General features: G+C 52.6%; 1 long non-coding RNA gene across 1 annotated transcript in view; it reads right to left on the bottom strand.

The window, feature by feature from the left end:
• LOC132220664 (uncharacterized) overlaps window positions 1–21,950 on the bottom strand; it is a 747,794-nt gene that overhangs the window by 512,460 nt on the left and 213,384 nt on the right. The window lies entirely within an intron of this gene.

The raw sequence follows: 21,950 nt of genomic DNA, 5'->3' as shown, positions 1-21,950 counted from the left end.
TTGGAGGCCTGGGATGGTGCGGTTTCCTGGTGAGTTTCCAGATCTTCTGCCATTCTTCTTGCACAACTCATTTTCTTTGTGGTGGGTCTCACCAAAGACACCGCGTGCAGAGAGGGGCCTCTGGAAACGATCATGTTTCAGCAGCAGAACTGCTTCCACATCTGCTGTCATTTACAGCCAGCATCTCTGGGCTCGCCCGTGGAAAGTATCCCGCAGCGCGGCATTGGGAAACGCTGGCAGAGGGGCCGGGAGGGGCCCTGTGACTTTCCAGAGGGTTCCTAGGAGACCTCAGCCCAAGGCCAATTTTGTACTTGGGTTTCACTGATTGGGTGTGTCCCTTCCTCCTTTGCAGGTGAACTTGAGAAATCACTTTGCTCATCCTCCTTGGTCCCAAAACGCCATCACGATGCACATGGAGCCCAACTCCACATTCTTGGGCCGTCGGGCGCTCCTGTGGGTCCTCACCCGCCGATTCGCGCTGGGCCCGGCACCACTGTCCCGAGGGCGCCGCAGGGAGGGGGCTCCGTGTGGTCTGGCTGTGGGCTGTCACCTGGGGAGCTGACGACGGTCAGGAACTTGGAGTGTCCTTGTCTTCAGGAGTTCGTTGCGTGGAGGTGTCTCTAGGGCAGTGATGGCGAACCTTTGAGCTCGGCGTGTTAGCATTTTGAAAAACCCTAACTGAACTCTGGTGCCGTGTCACATATAGAAATTTTTTGACATTTGCAACCATAGTAAAACAAAGACTTATATTTTTGATATTTATTTTACATATTTAAATGCCATTTAACAAAGAAAAATCAACCAAAACATGAGTTCGCGTGTCACCTCTGACACGCGTGTCATAGGTTCGCCATCACTGCTCTAGGGCCTTTTCCAGGTTGTTCTGGACGCGATTCAGGAAAGCCTGCTGGGAACCCAGGCTAACCTGAAACGCGCTGCGGGGCTGAGTCGCTGTGATCTTACGAGGGACAGTCCAGCTCGCGGTGAGATTTCCGTCTTTTCAAAGGCGTTGGACTAGATAGGGGTGAAGATGCCACGGCTCAGGAACACGCCTCCAGAGCGGGCAGCGAAGGCTCGCCTGTCCGTAACGGAGGAAATGTGAAGAGCTCCGTCGAGCCTGTGAGGCCACGTGCTTCTTGTATGTAAGTTACATGTTATTCATGTAATCTGCAGGGCGGAGGCTTTGGGAGGATTAGGGAATAAGTCAGTCACCTGCAGGACACAGGACCAGAGAGGCTCAGGCCTCATTCACGCCTCAACGTGAGCCCCCTGGTTAATAACCCAGCTGTCCTGACCGCACGGAGCCTGCGCTGGGTCAGACCTCAGATTTGTGCCGTGACCTGTACTAATGAATGTATGAAATGCCTTTGTTTTCAATATTTTTATTGATTTCAGAGAGGAAGGGAGAGGGAGAGGGATAGAAACAGCAATGATGAGAAAGAATCATGGACCGGCTGCCTCCTGCACGCCCCACACTGGGGATCGAGCCCGCAACCCGGGCCTGTGCCCTGACCGGAATCGAACTGTGACCTCCTGGTTCATGGGTTGATGCTTAATCACCGAAGCACGCCAGCCGGGCCCGCCTTTATTTTCAAAAGCACATGTGCTCTCACTGAACCAGCGCCACCCCGTGGGAATACAGCGCTGTCCAGGCACGCGGTTTAAATATTCCCGTTGTCCCACTAAGAAGTAAAAAGAACCAGGTGCAATTAATGTTCACAATATACTTCATTTAATTCAATAGATGCCAAGTAGTATCATGTCACCCTGTCATCAACATAAAAGTCATTAGTGAGATACTTTATGTCTTAATTTTTGTGAGGTCTTAGCAATCCCGTGTGTGCGGTCCACATCCATTCCGCTGGGCCTCCTCGAGGGCTCAGCGCCTCAGGCAGCTGGTGGCAGCTGAAGTGGACCGCAGCTTCCCCTGCAGGGAGGCAGGGGCATCAGAGCGGAGAGAGGGGGCAGGACAGAGGAGGAAGAGCCCCTTGCTGGGGAGAGCTCCGTGGTACCGGGCTTCCCAGACATTCTCCTGCTCGAACTTTAATGGAAAGCACTGGCTTCCTTTATTTAACACCCGAGGAGACCGATCAGGACAAGAACACAATCACGTCGACCCAGCGACTAAGCAAAAGCAGCCGAGCCGTGAGCACGGGCGGCAGCGGGGGCCGCGTGAGACGGGCTTGGGAACAAGGCTGTGTCTGAGCTGTGAGCTCGGCAGGTCTGGACGCCGGGTGGCCTTTCCCCCTCGAATGGTGGGCACAGAAGGGACCGTCTTGCGGGGGTTAGTGGGGACGGAAGCGGATTCCGCACGTGGCGTAGCTCGCTCAGTCGGCGTGCGGTGCGGGCAAGGGCCTCGGCACAGGTACTGAACCTTCCTCTTCCTCCACCTGCTTGTCTCATGAGGGCACCGGCCCAGACTTTCTCCCGTCACCTGAACCGATGTCCTACTCCACATCCCTCGGATCGCAATTTCTGCTGCAGCCCCGCCCACCGGCCCGCGGTAACGTGACTGCTACACGTATCAGAAACCTAACGGGAAGCACCCTAGTAAGGGTGATAAATCCAGGATGGCCGTTCCAGATCCATGAGAAGTGTTCCCTGAAAGCCCAACCCCAAGCCGGGTGAACAGACCACAGTACTTTCATTTTTGACCGACAGGTGGCAGCATCGTCTAAGCCACTGCTCATTCTCTCCACGAGGAAGGGAATTGTCATAAAAAAGTCTAGCACTGCCCCGGCTGGTTCGGCTCAGTGGATGGAGCGTCAGCCTGCGGGCTGAAGGGTCCCGGGTCTGATGTCGGTCAAGGGCACATGCCTGGGTTGTGGGCTTGATCCCCAGTACGGGGGTGTGCAGGAGGCAGCCAACCAATGATTCTCTCTCATCATTGATGTTTTTCTCTCTCCCTCTCCCTTCCTCTCTGAAATCAATAAAAATATATTAAAAAATAAAAAAAAGTCTGGCACAGTCCACTGTCAGCTCCCGGTGTGCTGAGGGAAAGCCGGCACAGAGCTGCTCATTCGGGGACACGTGGGGATCAGGCCCGCAGGCTCAGAGTCAGGGTGCCCATGGGGGTGGCGTGGGCAGGGCCCCGGGAGGGCGGGGGTAGGATAAACTGCTCTCCTGCAGGTGATCTCCAAAGGTCACGGCGTGGGGACAGAAAGGGTGCAGGGGTCGACCCTCCGGGGCAATGAAAACAGCAAGAACCTCTGCGAACAGCGTCATGGGAGACCCATCTCGTCGGGTCGCTGTGGCAACTGGGAAGCGACTTTCTTACTCTCATCCCCCCTTAGCAGGCCCTGTGATCTTTGAATGAGAAGGACGTGGTTAAAAAGTTATTCTGGGTTTTTATAGCTTGTCACCTGGAATTTAAGCCCCCAACACCCAAAACAATGACAGTTGGGCATCACTGATAAGCTTTAGGCACCACGTCACTTTCCTGTTTGAATGAATGACGGCAATGGTGAAATCATTCTCGCTTCTTTTAACAGCGCCCTGCCCCGCCTTGCCCCACAGGATGAGCCAGACTGAGAAATGTCAGGCTCCTGTGTTTGCCTCCTCGGACCCAGTGAGAGAGACGTAGAAACGTCAATGATGAGAGAGAATCATTGATCAGCTGCCTCCTGCATGCCCCTACTGGGGATCAAGCCTGCAACCGGGCATGTGCCCTGAACAGAAATTGAACCATGACCTCCTGGTTCACAGGCTGATGCTCAACCACTGAGCTATGCTGGCCGGGTCCATTTCTTAACTCTTTCTATTCCCCATTTTGCTTGTGACATGGGTGTTGTATATGGAGGTGTTCTGCTTGTTGAATGTTTATTGAATGGCTGGCTGGCTGTCAGGACCCCTGCCATGTCCGGATAGTTCTTCCTCCTCATCTCATTAGAGGGAACCTCATGGCGTCCTGACCGCTCAGCTCGGGGGCAGGGAGCCGGGATGAAGTTGGGGAGCAGTTGGTTTTGAGGAGTCAGTGTCTGCACTCGAAGGCGTAGGCAGATGCTGGGTCCTCTTTGGGGACAAGGCTGCAGTTCTCCACGGCATCTCGGCATCCGGGCCGGTTACTGAGCTGTTTGAGGCGGTCGCCTGGCAGAGGCAGCCCCGAGAATGAGCCTGAGAAGGAGGGTCGATGCTGAGGGAAAAGGAGAAGTGCTTGTCTTGGGAAGGCATGCTGGGCCCCGGAAATCTGCATGTTGGGTGACTGTTCACCGCTTCTGGTTGGTCCATGACTCATAGGTAGAACCCCATTAGACCATCAGGAGCCACAGCCAGGCCACTGGGCCCAGTTTGGTGCAGCCCGTCTGCCGCTGGTGAATGCAGCCGGGAGGGGGGCCGGGATGGAGCCTCCTGTCCCGCCCCGGCTCCGTGGCTTTCTCCGGCCTCATGCGGTGAGCGGCTTGTGTAGAGCGCAGGCGGGCTCCCAGGAGAGAAGGATGGAAGCGCCGCGTGGTGTTACGTTTATTTGGGTTTCATGTAGGTTTCAACTGTACCTCTAGCTGCAGCTCTTAGTGCCTTACCAGCCTGGGCAGAGCTGCGCTCGTCCTGGGCCGGGACCCAGGTGTCATGACCTGCAGGTGTCTGACATTTAAATCTATATTTTGGTGAGCAAATGGGATCAAGAGAAAACAATGAACATATTCCCACCCAGAGCCTTTCCTTCTCCCTGCCTTCTAAGAAGGGAGAAGGCACCCTGGCCAGTGGCTCAGTTGGTTGGAGTGTCATCCCATAACCCAAGGGTGAGGGTTAATTCCTGGTCAGGGCACATGCCCAAGTTTCCAGTTCAATCCCAGGGCGGGGCCCATACAGGTGGCAACCTATCAATGTATCTCTCTCACATCGATGTGTCTCTCTCTCAAATCAATAAACACATCCTTGGGTGAGGATAAAAATCCTATCTAATAAAGAGGGAATATGCAAATCGACTGTCACACCATCACAAAGATGGTGGTGCCCACAGCGGAGGCGGGGTTTCTGTAAAACAAGATGGCTGCACCCACAGCAGAGGCCAAGTTCCTGTAATGAGCCTTAATGAGCAATCAGCAGGGACCTGAGGCTGTACCCCCTGCCCCGGCACCAGGCCAGGGGACCTGAGGCTGTGCCCCTCGACCAGGCGGGGTTTGATGGGGGACTTGAGGTTATGCCCTCCACCTGGCAGACTTGACGGGGGACCTCAAGGTGTGCCCCCCACCCTGACCTGGGCTGAGGGACCTCAGGCCATGTCCCCTGCCCTGGCGCTGGCCCTGGGGACCTCAGGTTGTACCCCCCGCCTGGCAGGGCTTGACAGGGGACCTCAAGGCACGCACCCTGCCTCAGTGCTGGATTGGGGACCTCAGACTGTGCTTCCCGCCCTGGCAGTGGACTTAGGGACCTCAGGCCATGCCCCTCACCCTGGCGCCAGGCTGGGGGTCCTGAGGCTGTGCCCCCCACCTGGCGGGGCTTGACAAGGGTGGGGCTGGCCGGGTCTGGGTCTCATGTGATTTTGAGGTGCTGCAGGTGGGAGGGGACTTGACTCTGGGTCCCACAGCATGCCCCATACTCTGACAGGAGGAAGATTTTCATATACATTTCACTAATTTTCTTTCAACTCTGACACTTCTATTGTAGAGAAAGGGCAAATAGCACTATTAAAATATTTCCTCTAATTAATCCCCTCTTAATGTGCACAAATTTCATGCACCAGGCCACTAGTAAATAAATAAGTAAGCAGGCCTCTGGGATGGCAGCTGCTCCTGGGCTGAGGCTCCAGGAGGAGAAGGGACTAGAGCTGCCAGTTGAGCTGCGCCCGCGCCAGAGGGAGGCATTTCAGGAAGGGAAGCAGGAGGGCGAGGCCTGAGAGGCGGCGGGCACTTGGAGAGGGTGGGCTTGACCCTGGCGGTCCTGTGCCCTGTGGAGAGTAGGAGAGGTGGGGGAAGGGGGCTGGAGGAGTTCTATGATCACTAGGAATGGATGTTCCCTTGGTGTCGTTTAAAGAAATGGCAGCAAAGATTTGAATTGCTTTTCAGATCTCATTGAAGACCAGCTTGCTCTTTCTTTGGCGTCGCTGCCTCGCTGCAGGGGTCAGCTTCCCGCGCGTTGCAGGAGCTGACGAGCCAAGATGCTAGTCCCGGATTCACTGTCATGTGCCGTGAGGTTGGGGAGGGGTCCACACGGCGCTGAGTCCACGCTCAGGGTGCCCTACGAACCCTTTTGAAGGGGGCCACCGAGAGGTCCCCCCAACGCCTCGCTCTGCAGGTGGTCACATCGAGGCCTGGATCTGAGGGGCTTCATGTCTGAAGTCCCTCTTTCCCCTAAAAGCCAGGCTCCCCGTGGTGTGGGCTGCCCCATGGTAACTGCGTGGTGACCGCCGACACCTGCTCTGTGCAGGGATCCCCACGGCACAGCTCAAAAGGGAGGCTCTTTGCAAAGTCGCCCTTCTTCTTGCTTGTGGTAAGCAGGGTCTGTGACCTGATCCCTGGCGTAGCAATCGGGCAGCAGTGTGAGCGGGCATCAGGAACCAGGCACGGAACCAGGGCCTGGCCAGGCCGCTGACCTGGTCCCAGAGAACCCCTGAGACTCAGGTGGGTCGGGGCTGGGACTGGAAAATCCGAGGCCAGGGCGGCTCTGGTGTGTGAGGGTCTGGGGCGCCGGCGGCATTTGCCGAGCTGTGGGTCTCCCCTGTCGGTGTCCGGGCTGTCAGTCCAGGAAGGAAGCTTCCATGCGGAGTCCGAGGGGCTCCCGGCGGCTGCCGGAGGGAGCGACCCCGTGGCTCGAGTATCGGAGCAGAAGCAGATTCTTTTCTTCCTTGTCCCTTGAGCTGCTTCTTTCCACACGTGAGGCCAGGGCTGCCACGCGAGCCACACGTCCGTTCAATGTGCTGATTCCCGCCCTCATCACAGGAGGGGACGTGCACATACACCAGTCAGTCTCCCCTGGGCTGCACCTCTGTTCCCCGGAGACGACTCCGTGAAGGAAGGGCCGTGTCTGGACGCGTGCACTTGGGAGGGTGGGTACTTTATGGCCTCACCTCGCGTTCGCTTTGTATCCCGCAGACTCTGGGTTAAACAGTTAAAAAGCCAAGTCTAACTACTACCACCACATCACGCCTGTATCACTGGGAAGACCCTGGCTCTGTTGCTGAGGCCTGATTGTGTCTCAAGCCCCCCCTCCACACACACACACCCACACACACACTCCTGTTTGGCTGCCCGTCTGTGTGGCCGGCGCGCAGGCCTGAAGGACTGAGCAGCCCGAGCGGCACCAGGCGTTGGAGTCGGTCTGAGAGGCTTTGCTGAGCCCGGGCTCCTCCCCTGCGAGGTCACAGCACCGCCGCAGGGCGCGCGTGAATGTCCATGTCGCATAGGGGTGCGCGCCTCTGTGGCTGAGCATGGACTCCGCGTCACACGGACTCCGTCACTCCGTGACTTGTGTGAAGTGAGGATCGTATGGCGCCTGCGTCCGGGCTGTGGCATTTGGAGGTTGCGGGGAGGTAGCAGGGCCTCTGGGGTGCCTGGCACAGAGAGCCACCCAGTGCAACGGGAGCTATGATTTGAGCAGGATTTCGAAAGGTGACCGTTAATGGTTTGAATGACAAGATGAACTCAGGCACAGGGCGTGGCCGGGAAAGGGGGCAGCTTGGGGCTGGGGCAGCAGCAGGCCAGGGTGGTGCTGGGCGGAAACCAGCTCTTGCTCCTCATGTGGACGATGCCAGGGGGTCAGGGAGGCGCCGGCGGGCAGAGGGCCAGCCTGCGGAGGTGCTGGTGGGGTGGGAAGTGCTCTCTTTGTAGAGTGACGGCGCCTCACTCCTGCCTTTTCCTCGCTCACTCTCACCGCCTTGATGCCTTCAGAGGCAGCCTTACCCCTTCTGTGGGGGCGGAGCTTCCTTCTCCGAGGTGGAGCTGAATCTAACCAGGAAGGAGGGGGACCAAGTTGAGTAACGGATTCAGATTAAAAATACAAAACAAACAAACTAAACCAGTGTGGTTACTTCCCCCCTGACTTTGGAAAACAATGCTACGAGCAAGTTACACCTAAAAAATCAGTTTCATAACCTCACAGTTTGTGTATGGAGCATGTTAGGACATACCTGCTGCATATGAGGCATGTTATTAGGGGCGGGGCTTGCAAAGACTGGCATGTAAACCCAGCGTGGGGTGGCGGAGGGACCAGGGGATCCATCGTCCTTGTGCAGTGAGACGGGACTGGGGGTTCGTCCAGGTGCCGGGAGTGACACGGCAGTGTGTGTGTGTGTGTGTGTGTGTGTGTGTGTGTGTAGGCGGGGGGTGGGGGCAGCAGTGCCGGGCCTACGAGGTGGGAAGGAGGAGGTGTTGCTAGAGCAGGCGTTGGGGGGTGAGCATGAAAGTCCATGGGTGAAGAGGGGTGTATGTGTGTCGGAGAGGGGATGGGTGTGCGAAGGCTCAGAGGCCATGGGGGTCAGGACACTGACCTCAGGAGCAGGAAGGTCACCAGACGGAACATGGAAGGGCAGTCTCCCCTTAAACACCTCACGTAAGTGATGGAGGCGGGTGTGACGCCAAAGCCCAGCCTCTTAGCCACAGAGGCGCGCACCTTGTGAACACATTCACATTCACGTGCTCTCTGCGGAGGAGGTGCTGGCAGATGCCAGGCAAGGCCGTCCATCTAAAAAATATAGATTTTTATTGATTTCAGAGAAGAAGGGAGAGGGAGAGAGAGAGAAATATCAATGATGAGAGAGAATCATTGATTGGCTTCCTGCACGCCACCTACTGGGGTTTGAGCCAGCAACCCAGGCATGTGCCCTGCCTGGGAATCGAACCCTGACTTCCTGGTTCAAAGGTTGACGCTCAACTACTGAGCCACGCCTGTCGGGCTAGGCCAGTGGTTCTCAACCTTCCTAATGCCGCGACCCTTTAATACAGTCCCTCATGTTGTGGTGACCCCCAATTTCACTGTTACAAATTGAACATAATGAAAGCATAGTGATTAATCACAAAAACAATATGTAATTATAGATGTGTTTTCCGATGGTCTTAGGCAACCCCTGTGAAAGGGTCATTCGACCCCCAAAGGGGTCGCGACCCACAGGTTGAGAATCGCTGGGCTAGGCCTGCCACTTTGAAGAAACTTTCTCAGATGTCCAGTCTTAAAAGTTGGCAAATGAAAGGCAGCTGAGAAGATGCGGGTCCTGCCAGATCCCCTTCCCCAAATCCTGCAAGGCTTTCGTGGGAGGAGCCGGGCGCGCAGTGGGTCAGGTTTCCCTGGAGGCTCTCGGAGAGGAAGTGGCGTGGGCCTCCCGCCAACGCCCACACTGCACCGTGAATATACTTTGATCTGTATCTGATGGCTCAACACTGAGCCTGGCCTCAGGGCCACCGTTCTGAGCATGGCATTGTCCCATACAGTCCGGTAGCTGGAGGCGAGCAGCCGGTGCCAGGGCTGAGTGCATGGACTGACCACAGGCAGAGCCCAGACCAGTGGCCTGACTTCCGAGTGGCCCCAGGTCCTCGGGGACGGTGACAGCCCGATGCCCAGGGCAGACTTCAGAGAGTCTGTCTGATCGCGAAGCACCTGGTGTTCTCGCGCGGATGGTGTGTGAGCCACACTGGATCAGCGTCACCCTAAATGAATCCTCATGCCAGCTTGGTTCTCTCCCTCCCCCAGTTTCTCCCTCCCTTTCCCCTCCCTCCTCCTCTCCCTCCCTGTCACTCTCCCTCATTCGTTCTTTTTCTGAGCTGCTGTAAACTGGATCCAGTGATTCAGGGAGAAGCCTCAATGCTATCCACCCCCTTTCCTTGTCTCTCCAACAAGCCTGTCGGCTCCTTGCACACTGGGCCTTTCACAGACTCCCACGTGGGTACACTCCCTGCATGGAAACACACACACACACCGAGCCCCTTGTACTTCTGGTGACTGTACAACAGATATTTTAAAGACTGTAATCCAGCCGAGGCTGGCGTGGTCAGCTGCTGGCTTCCACCCTCCATGGTGTCTCTGTGACTCCCTGTGTCCTTTCCCCTCAGTCTCCGCCTGTCCCACCATCCAAAGGTCCCGGTGGGCAGAACACACACGTGTGCTCAGCAGGTCCCCTGCAGCCCCAGCTCCCGCATTTCTTACGGCCGCTGGTGAAATCTCCCCCCTTGGGGAGCCCTAGCCTGGGCTCCCTGGCCATGCTCCCTCTGCAGACGCTCTTCAGGCTTGTGTTTCTCACAAAGGACACCCCTCTTCAGTCTGCTTTCGACGCAGCTGTCCTTGTTGACTGGCTGTGTGGGGTGGCAGGTCAGAGCCAGGTGGATGATGTCCCCGTTGGTCAGAGTTCTCCTCTGGGCTCTGGCGACGAAGGCCCAACCTTCTTGACACGCTGAGTTCCTTTCTGTGTCTCTGCCTTGGCCCAGCTGCCCGGGTTCCAGTTACATAGGTTCGAGTCCTGCTTGCTGCCTGAGCTTGGGCACAGTTTTCGCCTCTCCAAGCCCCCATTTCCTTGCTTGTAAAATGAGGACCATAAGGTGGTTGGGAGATTTACATAAAATGCTGCTTGAACCGAGAGTGCCTGTTTAATGACTGGTGTTGCAATTGTTGGTGTTGCAATGACTGGTATTGGTGGTTATTTTTATTGTCCCTCCACTCTCCTGGTTCCAATTCTGTCCATCTAGCAAGGCCCACCCACAGCTCTGCCCACTCCAGCCAGCAGGGAGCTCTGCCCGCAAATCTCCCGGTCACGCCTGTCTGAGATTAGTGCTTGGCCTTCAGTATGGAATGCTGTGGCACTGTTGTGCCAGGTGCTAAGAGCTTCCATCCTCAGTCCCCAGGGTAGAGAGAGGCCTGAATGCTGGGGAGGAGGGTTGCCTTGTTGCCTCTCCATGACCAGTGGCGCTATCAGCCTCACTCTTCCCGTGAGTGTCACGGTCTCAGAGGTACAGATTGACACACTCAGTGTGAGCTCCTGTGGAGTAAACGGAGACAAGGGCGCATCTACCCTGGGGTGACAACATCTCGGGGTCCAGCCTTCAGCTGGCTTCCCCCGTCGCCACTCCTAGCAGGTGGGGGCGGAGGGGGGAGGTCCATATTCTGAGAAGTCATTTTAAGGCGACTCATGGACTGAAGACTTTGTTTTGACAACATCTCCCTGGAAAGCTTGTGTTCTCAGCCCTGTGCGTGCAGTGGAATCCCCTGGAGGGGTTTAAAAAAAGTACTGGGAGATCCAAAATGGCGGCAGAGTAAGTGGAAGTGTTAGGGGCAAAAATAGAATATTGGGTAGTAGTTATGGATATGGGAAATATTAATCATGCTCTGTTAACCATGATTGCCTTGTGCTGGTTAAAGAAAGGACATTCTAACTTGGCTGGGAGTTGTATGCCCCCCGGACCTGGGAATCAACCTTGGACTTGGGAGTCAACCTTGGACCTGGGAGTCAACCTTGGAATGTGGTCCATTCTCATTCAAGAACTGCCTATTGTAATGGAAAGATTGACAACCTCTTTGCCTGAACAATGGAGTCCCACCCCTGCCTGCATAGCCTGTTTCCCCTACTTCCCCACTTAATCTTTGTCCTACCCCATCTAAGCAGCTGGTTTATGGAGGGTTGCAGAGCAGATTTTTGTGGGTGACCTTCTGCTCTCCCATACTGTTGGCATTACTGGAATAAACACTCATATATGATTCGACCCTGTCTCTGCTGAACTGGCTCAAGCAGTGACAGGCAGCCCAGACCCATTGGTTGTCCAGTTTCAGAAGCTACACTGGCACTCTCCCAGGACCAAACTGGAAATACAACTAAAATAGAAGAACCACCCTGACAAACCAACTGAGAATTAGCTGGAGAGAACCCTGAGGACCAAGGACGGAAAGTGGAGATCACATAGAGACTGGTAGGAAGTGCAAAGGCATGAAAGGGATGGCTGGGCTCCCACAGACAGCAGCTGAAGTTCCAGAGGGATATCTCAGCTGTGGGGGGACCCCACTGAGAACTCTGGGAACTAAATCCTAAGCTGGGCCCCCCAGCCCAGAGCACCAGAACTGAGAAAGGTGCCCACATAACATCTGACTGTGAAAAGCAGCAGGGCTGCTGTCCACCACCAAGTGATGGCTGGAAATGCAGGCACCTCTTAAAGGGCCAATGCACAAAATTTTGTGTGTAGCCACTCACCTTGGGCTCCAGCAGAGGGAGGGCAGTGTGGACTTGAGCTTGGTGAAGAGAGTCCAGGGTGGGGGAGCTCTAGGTTTGGAGCCCAGAGGGTAGCCAGTACAGTTTCCTGTGCTGAGTCAATCTCTCACGCTGTGGAGGAAATATTTCTCCTGTGGATCTTTGCTATCCAGGTGGTTGTTATCTGGGAGGAAATCGGTTGCCACACCCTATTGGAAGACCTCTCACCCTACCCTGTGGTCGATAGTCTGAGGCTAATCAAGGCTGATTATAGTCAGACTATAGGCAGAGGAGGATCTCTGGAGGCTTTGAGTCTTTGCCTGATCTCCTTCTGGGCCTGGGGCTAGGAAAAACTGACCCTTGTGCACATCTTGGTCCTTTCCAAAGGCACCCAGCCCCAGCAGAGGGAGCCACAGGGTGTCATTTGCTGATAGCTCCAAGCAGGGTACTCAGGGTGAGTCACAAACAGCATCTGACACACTGTCCTGCACTAGAGATTTGGAGTCATAGCAGATCTATATAATACATAGACACACACCCAAACAGACAGCCAAAACACAACAACAAGCTCAAAATGAAAGAATAAGAGAATTCTCCAGAAGAAAAGCTAAATGAAATGGAGATAAGAAAACTGAGGATTGGATCAGTGAATTAGAAGACAAGGTAAGAAAAACCCCCACTCAATCAGAGAACCAGAAAGAAAAAAGCAATGAAAAAACAGGAAAACAGCTTACAGGAACCATGGGACAACATGAAACATAACACAATTCACATAATAGGTGTGAATAAGAAAGTGAGCAAGGGATAGAGAAAGTGTTTGAAGAAATAATGGCAAAAACCTCTCTAACCTGGTGAAGGAAAAAGTCACACAAGTTCAGGAGGCACACAGAGTCCCAAGCAAGAAGAACCCACACAGGCTCACGCCAAGACACATTATAATTAAAATGCTAAAAATTAAAGACAAAGAGAGAATCTTAAAGGCAACAAGAGAAAAACAAACCTTTACCTACAAAGGCTGTCAGATGAGTTATCATCAGGAACTCTACAGGCCATAAGGGAATGGCATAAAGTGTTCAAGGTAATGAAAAGCAAGGATCTGAAACAAAGATTATTATACCCAGGAGGCTTTCATTAAAAATAGATGGTGAAATAAAGAGATTCCCAGACAAAAAAAGACTAAAAGAGTTTATCACCACCAAAACAGCACTATAAATAATGCTAAAGGAACTACTGTAATGAGAAGGAGAGAGAAACATAGGCATAAAGAATTAAAATGGCAATAAATAAGTACATATCAATAAGAACCTTAAATGTAAATGGATAAAATGATCCCATCAAAGGACATAGGTAGCTGAATGGATACAAAAACATGATCCAATTATATGCTGTCTACAATAGACTCACCTCAGAGGAAAAGACTCACACAGGATGAGAGTGAAGGGATGGAATATATTTTTCCATGCAAATGGGAAAAAAAAAGCTGAGGTAGCAATACTCATATCTGACAATATAGACTTAAAATAGACTTAAAAATGAAGGCCATCACAAGAGACAATAAAGGTCACTACATAATACTAAAGGGATTGGTCCAACAAGAAGATATAACCCTGGTAAACAGATATGCACCAATATAGGAGCATCTAAATATATAAAAAAGTTTAGAGGACTTTAAGGGAAAGTTCCATAGCAGTGCAGTCATAGTAGGGGACTTTAACACCCCACTGAGTTCATTGGATAGATTTTCCAGACAAAAAATTAATAAGGAAACTGTGACTCTAAAGGACACATTGGATCAGATGGATTTAATTGGCATTTATAGAACATTTCATCTCAAAGCTGCAGAATATATAGTCTTCTCAAGTGCACATGAGTCATTCACAAAGATAGACCACATGTTAGGACATAAAACAACTCTCTACAAGTTCAAGAAGATTGAAATCATATCAAGCATCTTCTCAGATCACAGTGGAATGAAATTAGAAATCAACTACAGTAAAAACACTCAAAAACATTCAATAGGCAAAATAGCAAGCTATTAAACAATTAATGGTTTACCAATGAGATCAAGAAAGAAAAAAAAAAATTCCTGGAAACAAAAAAGAAATGAACATACAACCCAAAATCTTTGGGACTCAGCAAAAGCAGTCCTGAGAGGAAAGTGCATAGAACTACAGGCCTACCTCAAAAAACAAGAAAAATTAATAATAAACTATTTAACCCTATAACTTAAAGAATTAGAAAGCGAATAACAAGAAAAGCCCAGAGTAAGTAAAGGAAAACAATAAAGGTTAGAGCAGAAACAAATGACATAGAGACTAAAAAAAAATACAAAAAAATCAATGAAACCAAGAGCTGGTTCTTTGAAAAGATAAGATTGATGAACTGTTAGCCAGACTCATCAAGAAACAAAGAGAGAGGACCCAAATAAATGACCAGTCATTCTGGTCAGCGTGCCATTCAGTCACTGGGCTTTTACTAGTATATATATAGATAACAAATTCTCAAAAGAGAAACTCAATAAACACTCCTATTTACCACTGCAACAACAACAACAAAAAATTAAGATACTTAGGAATACACTTAACCAAGGAGGTAAAAGACTTATACTTAGAAAACTATAGGACATTGAAAAGAGAGATAGAGGAAGACATAAATAAGTGGAAGAATATACCGTATTCATAGATTGGTAGAATTAACACCATTAAAATGGCCATACTACCCAAAGCATTCTACAGATTCAATGCAATCCCTATAAAAATACCAATGGCATATTTCACAGATCTAGAACAAATACTCTAGAAATTTATATGGAACCAAAAAATTCCCCGAATGGTTGCAGCAATCTTGAGAGAGAAGAAAAAAGTTGGAGGGATCACAATGCCAGATATCAAGTTATCCTACAAAGCCACTGTAATCAAAACAGCCTGGTACAGGCATAAGAACGGACATATAGATCAACGGAACAGAACAGAGATCCCAGAAATCCATTGTGCTCAATTAATACTTGACAAAGAAGGCAAGAGCATACAATGGAGTCAAGACAGTCTCTTCAATAAATGGCGTTGTGAAAATTAGACAGATACATGCAAAAAATGAAACTAGACCACCAACTTACACCATGCACAGGAATAATCTTAAAGTGGATAAAAGACTTAAATGTAAGTCGTGAAACCATAAAAATCCTAGAAGAAACCATAGGCAGCAAAATCTCAGACATCTCTCGTAGCAATATGTTTGCAGATACATCTCCCAGGGCAAAGGAAACTGAGGAGAAAATAAATGGGACTACATCAAAATAAAAAGCGTCTGCACAGCAAAAGAAACCATCAGCAAAATGAAAAGGGAGCCCACTGCATGGGGGAACATATTTGGCAATGATACATCTGATAAAGGGTCAATATCCAAAATACATAAGGAAATCAGACAACTTAACAAAAGAAGACAAACAATCCAAGTAAAAAATGGGCAAAGGACCTAAACCCGTGGTCAGCAAACTGGGGCTCGCGAGCCACATGAGGCTCTTTGGCCCCTTGAGTGTGGCTCTTCCTAAGCCTTAGGAGTACCCTAATTAAGTTAATAACAATGTACCTACCTATATAGTTTAAGTTCAAAAAATTTAGCTCTCAAGAGAAGCTTCAATCGTTGTACTGTTGATATTTGGCTCTGTTGACTAATGAGTTTGCCAACCACTGACCTAAACAGATGCTTCTCCAAAATGGCCAAGAGACATATGAAAAAATGCTCAAAGTCCCTGATCACCAGAGAGATGTAAATTAAAACAACAATGAGGTACCACTTCACTCCTGTCAGAATGGCTGTCATCAACAAATCAACAAATGACAGGTGCTGGCGAGAATGTGGAGAAAAGGGAACCCTAGTTCACTGCTGGTGGGAATGCAGACTGATGCAGCCATTATGAAAAACAGTATGGAGTTTCCTCAAAACATTAAATATGGAACTGCCACTTGACCCAGTGATCCCACTTCTAGGAATATATCCTAAGAAACCAGAAACACCCATCAGAAAGAATGTATGCACCCCTATGTTCATAGCAGCACAGTTTACAAAAACTAAGATCTGGAAACAGCCCAAGTGCCCATCAGTAGATGAGTGGATAAAAAGCTGTGGTACATCTACACCAGGGAATACTATGCAGCTGTAAAAGAGAAAGATCTCTTACCCTTTGGGACAGCATGGAGGGGCCTGGAGAGTATTATCCTAAGTGAAATAAGTCACAGAAAGACATGTGTCACATGATCTCACTCACATGTGGAATCTAATGAACAAAATAAACTGATGAACAAAATAGATCCAGAGACATGGAAGCAGGGAACAGAGTGCAGAATCTCAGAGGGAAGGCGGGGGAGGGTGGGTGGGTGGCAAGAGCTTAACCAAGGAACTTGTATGCGTATATGCACAACCCATGGACACAGACAACAGGGTGGTGAAGGCCTGGTGCAGGGGGCAGGGATGGGCTAGAAGAGGTCAATGGGGGGAAAGCAGGGGCATCTGCAATACAACAATAAAGATTCAAAAAGGATCCGATGCCTGGGCCAGCATCCGGGCCAGTTCTCTCCCAATCTGTGGGTGGCGCCTGGCGGGCTGTGTCTGTCCAGCCTCCAGGTGCCTTCCTTGGGCAGCCCAGGTCCAGATCGCTGCTCCTCTGAGGCAGGCTCCCAGCCCCTCCCCTGGGGAACTGGCTGTGGTTTGAATTCCCGTGTATTTGGCCTGTTTTTCTGGGGTGTCGACGGCAGTAATGTGTAGGAATCGGCTTTTAAAGGGGTCTGGATGTGTTAAGGGCCAAGCCATGCTCCAAAGAGAGAGTTTATTGTTCGAGGCTGCCCTGCAGTCGGCCAGGCTGTTCGGGACACCAGGTGTGCCCAGGAATAGAATTTTCCCTGCCCAGGTCACTGGCGCCATCTCAGGGCTGACAGGCTCCCCGGGGAACTAAAGTATTTATAGCTCTTCCAGTATTTCTGCAAGGTGAGCTTTGCTGCCAGGGACCTGACGTGGGGCCACTGAGAGTCAGGAGGTGAGGAGCTGGGCGTTGGGTGCTGGGCTGCGGGCTGCTGGGCGGATGCCTCCAGCAGGGAGGGGCAGGCGCCCTTCCGGGAGAAGGGGAGGGAGGGAGGGAGACTGGGGGCACCTGCCCAGGCCTCCTCCTTCACCTTGTCTGCCAAACGCTGCAGAGGAGTCAGCGAAGACCCTTTGGGAACATATTTACTGAGTGTAAGGTCCATACTGTAGGCTTCGTCTGTCTTAAGCGGACCAGCCAACGAGACTTAGTGGAGCTACAGGACTGTGCAACCTTTACCACAACCCAGTTTTCGACTATGTCCACCCCCCCAGGGAGGTCCTTCCTGCCTGTTGCATGAGCCGCTGCTCCCAGCCCAGATCCAGGCAGCCACATACTGTCTGGATTACTGTCGCTTCATGACAAGTTTTACAATTAGTGAGTCTACGTTCTCCAACTTTGTTCTTACCTTTCTTTCTTTTTCTTGTTTTGTTAATCTTCACCTAAGAATATTTTTTCCATTGATTTTTAGAGAGAGTGGGAGGAAGGGAGGGAGGGAGAGAGAAATATCAATGTGAGAGAGGAACTTTGATTGGTTGCCTCCTGCGCGCACCCAGACGGGCGGGAGCGAACCTGCAGCCCCGTTAAGTTCCCTTTACAGCCCGAGCTGACCACCGGCATCGCCTCCACGGCTGGCTGCTGCGGAGAACCGATAGCCCTTTTATAGTCTTAATGGTCATAGACGATTTGTTTGGCCTTATTTTCTAACACGAGCGTTTAGACGGCCTCCATCACATCCATAGGCTTTGAATTTGAATCCCAGAAACGAACACCCGTTGGCAACAGGAAAAGGCCAGTGGCAGAATTGTGCAAAACCCAATGTGGGAACATTAATTTTGTTCATTTCCTTAACACGGCATCGTTTCCTCTGGACAGAGAGGGAAACCCAGTTGGGAGAGAACACGAACCAGGGCGTCCGGAAGGCCTGGCTGCTGACCCTCTCGGTCCTGCCAGGTCCGAGCCAGGGGAGGGGCGGTGGGAGCCTCGGAGACCTCCGTGTTCTTTCCCACACGACGGGACAGCAATCCCTTCCGCGCTGTGGCGAGGCTGAGCGAGTGGGCAGGCATCAGCGACCGAGGCTGTGTTCTGTGGGGCCCGGGCCTCTCCTGCAGGCGGCCCGTGCTGGAGGAAGCATGTACTCTCCCCGCGAGGTGTCCGCAGCCCTGGGTGACCTTGGGGTGACCTCAGCTGTGTAGGCGGAGCTGAGCGGAGGGTCCTTGCCACAGGCTACTCAGTCCTGCTGCCTGCAGCCCCTTGAACGCAGACTCACCAGCGGCAGTTCTCACTGCCCCATCGGTGGCACCTTAGCATCACTTCCCCTTGAGGCTCTTCTCTTATTGGACCTAATCTCCTTTACCCTCATTCCCACTCACCTTTTGTTTAATGGGCTTTGAAGCATATTTTATTTTTATTTTATTTATTTATTTTATTTTATTTATTTATTTATTTATTTTTTTTGCTGGGCCCACAGGGCCCACATTTCACATTTTATTGCACTTTTTCCACAATCACTGAATCCTGCTGGGCTGTGCCCAGGGCTCCAGAGGCAGGACCTGGAAGGTGAGGCTGCACAGCAAGCCATTCCCGCGGAGGGGCTGCCCCAGGGACCCCGTGAGGATGACCTAGTGGCCATGGTCGGGAGAACCCGTCGAGGACTGAACCCTACACCCAGCGCCCACTTAGGTGGCCCTCATGACTCCCATCCCCGTCTCCACACCGCCTCTGGGATGTTGCCCCCAAACAGGAGCGAAGCGTGTTTTAAACATGTGTAAGTGGTGTGGGTGGCAAGTACTCCTCTTGTGCAGCAGGCTTTGTCCTGGTGCGAGGGACCCCCTCAGAGCTTATGTTGCATTCTGGCGGGAAGGTGGGGAGATGGCACTTCTTACCTTGCAGACAACTGTTCAGTTTATTATCTGTTACATTTGATTCTTTTTTTAAAAAAATATATTTTATTGACTTTTTTCAGACAGGAAGGGAGAGGGATAGAGAGTTAGAAACATCGATGAGAGAGAAACATCGATCAGCTGCCTCCTGCATAACCCCCGCTGGGGATGTGCCTGCAACCAAGGTACATGCCCTTGACTGGAATCGAACCTGGGACCCTTGAGTCCGCAGGCCGACGCTCTATCCACTGAGCCAAACCGGTCAGGGCACATTTGATTCTTGTCTGAGGTCACAATAGAGCAGGGGAGGGAGGCCATGTGTATGTGTGTGCATGTGTGCATGTGCGTGTGTGCGTACACATGTGTGTGTGCTTATGTGTGTGCGCACACATGTGTGCAGCGGATTTTGAGGGCCTGTAATTCCAGGCAGAGGGAACAGCCGGTGTGAAGGCTCTGCTCACAACAATGGGGTGGCCAGTGAGGCTGGGCCCAGTGAGCCGTGGGGACCTGGCAGAAGATGATGTCAGCGAGGCAAAGGGAGTGTAGGGGGAGGCGGGGCAGATCTCCAGGGCCTTGCGGGACATTGTCAGGATTTGGCTTTTCCTGAGCGGTTTCCTGGCTCTGAGTGTCATAGCTGGTTCTCATTACTCTCCCTTTTCTCCACTCAGTGTTGTGCTTTGTGATCCATCCGTGTTGCTAAGCATCCATCCAGTCAGTTGCTTGTAACAGTTCCCTAGCACTCTATAAATTTCACCCTCTTCCCAATCCCCGTCACTACACGGACTACCGCGGTCGGTCCCCATGTGTGTTCCATTATGGATGCGTGTGATCACGTCTGTGGGCGATACACCCAGAGCTGGTGGGCTCACTGGGTGGCAGGGCAGGCTCTCGCTGGGTGTGACCTACGTCCCGCTAGACCGCTGTGCACGTCCCTCCCGCAGTGCCCTTCCCGTGACTCCACATCCCTGCCATCATGTGACACTGTCCAGCTGTCATTTGTTGCCAATCTCACAACTAGAGGTGACATCTACTGCTTTGATTTGCGTTTCTCTGATTACTAAGGAGTGTGAGCACCTGTCTCTGTGCTTGTTGGTTTCGGAGGTTTCTTCTTGGATAAATTGCCCATTCATGTCCTGGGCCAGTTTTTCCATTGGGATTCTTGTATTTTTATTTTTGGTTTGCGGGAGTTTCTTGTATGTTCCGGAAAATTTCCATAGTGATTTCAGAAGGTTAGGTTTGAGGTGGCCTTCCAGGTAATCAAGCCTAACCAGCCCATTTTATGGTTGGGAAAACTGAGGCCCACACAATGAAGTGCTTTGGTGAGATCACACGCACAGAGGGAAGCTGAGGCTAGAAGCGGGTCCTTTCCCACCGTCTTGTGTGAAAGAAGTGGGGTCCTTCTCGTGAGGCAGGACTGAGCGTAGGTGATGAGAGGCGCTGCCTGGCTGGTCACCCGTTGTCTGCCTGCTGTGCGGGCACAGGGCCACCTGCCCCGAGACCAGCGCTGGACTCCAGAGGCCCCTGCAGTCCCTGGGGCCCAGGGCGACCATTCTTCCCGCTCACACGCCGCCTCTTCACTTCAGGCCCGTATCTCCTCACCTTTGACGGGTGTTCCTGAAATGTCAGTGCGATTCACCCAGGGGGCACATGAAACCAGAGGATGGCCCGGCCTCCGGAGGACCGGGCACAGGGCCCCGCATTTCATGCAACTCCCCCAGGCTGTTTCCTGGCCACCTGGCTGCCCTCTCCTGTCCTGGGGGCGCTCTAGCCTGTCTCCCGCTGAGAGCACCCCCTGCACAAACCTTCCTGCACGGAAGTGCTCCGTCCTCGGTGCTGTCCTGGCTACTCAGCGTCGGGGCCTGACGTGGTCTCTGCCAGGAGGCCTCTGGCCCCTCGGGGACTCAGGCTCAGGGCGCAGTGAATGCAGAAGCAGCAGCCAGTTGGGCAGCCCTCACTGGGCACTGCCTTTCGGCTCAGGGTGGACACACCCCTAGGAAAGGGGGTTAAAGACACCTCTGGCTGGTGGCAACACCCTAGACCAGCCATCTTTTCCTTAAAAACCCACTCATTTTTATCAGCTATGCACGCACTTGAGTGAGAGGGTTGTAGTCCCACAGAGCTGGGGTGAGAAACGCCTGTCTCCCCTCCCCTGCGGCCTCTCCTCCCAGGACAGGGCACTGAGATCGGCTGGTTTTGTGCATCATGAAGGGCATGTTGCCTGTCCCCAGGTGGCTATTCTGCTTCAGGCACCGTCTGTGGATGTCCCGGGCGACAAGGAGGAGGTGCCCGTCACCCCTGCCTTCCTCGCGCGTCCCTTCTCACTCCCCATGAATAGCTCAGGGGGTTCCCTGCCTCAGCGACTGTACTTTGCCGCCTGATGTCCGAGGCAGCATGTGGGTGCTTCCTTGGCTCCTGCCCACTGCTCCCACCTCCCCTTCCTGGTCACTCGTGGAACTGTGTCCACTGTCTGTCCGACGAAATGCTGACATTCATGCACTTCTCTCTGCTCCTACTGCCCCTGCGCCCCCCCCCCCCACTGCAGTAAGGCTGGTCCCCTTGTTTCCTGCCCCCCCCCCCCGACAGCCACAGTGAGCTTTAGAGTCCACATAGGGCCTGCGATTCCCCGCCCGCCCCCCCGCCCCTGAGCTCTCGGTGTGGGGTCCGCAGGGAAAGTGCAGGCTCCCGCCATGGTGGGCAGGACACAGACTTGTCTTCCTGGCGGCCAGACTGCGTTTGCCGGCTGTAAGGTTGGGGCCATGAGAAATGGGATGCAAGTGACACGTCATTTCCAGGCCCAGGCAGCTAAGAGCTGTGTGCCCGCGACACCCCACTTCTGCAGGGAACCCCAGGACTGTGGTCCAGGGGCTGGAGCTATGGGAGGGAATAGGTGCCCTCC

The sequence above is a fragment of the Myotis daubentonii genome, chromosome 18 (assembly GCF_963259705.1).
Source record: "Myotis daubentonii chromosome 18, mMyoDau2.1, whole genome shotgun sequence".
Classification (NCBI taxonomy): Eukaryota; Metazoa; Chordata; class Mammalia; order Chiroptera; family Vespertilionidae; genus Myotis; species Myotis daubentonii.
Note: the sequence above shows the minus strand (reverse complement) of the source record. Positions and strands in the feature narration are given on the sequence as shown.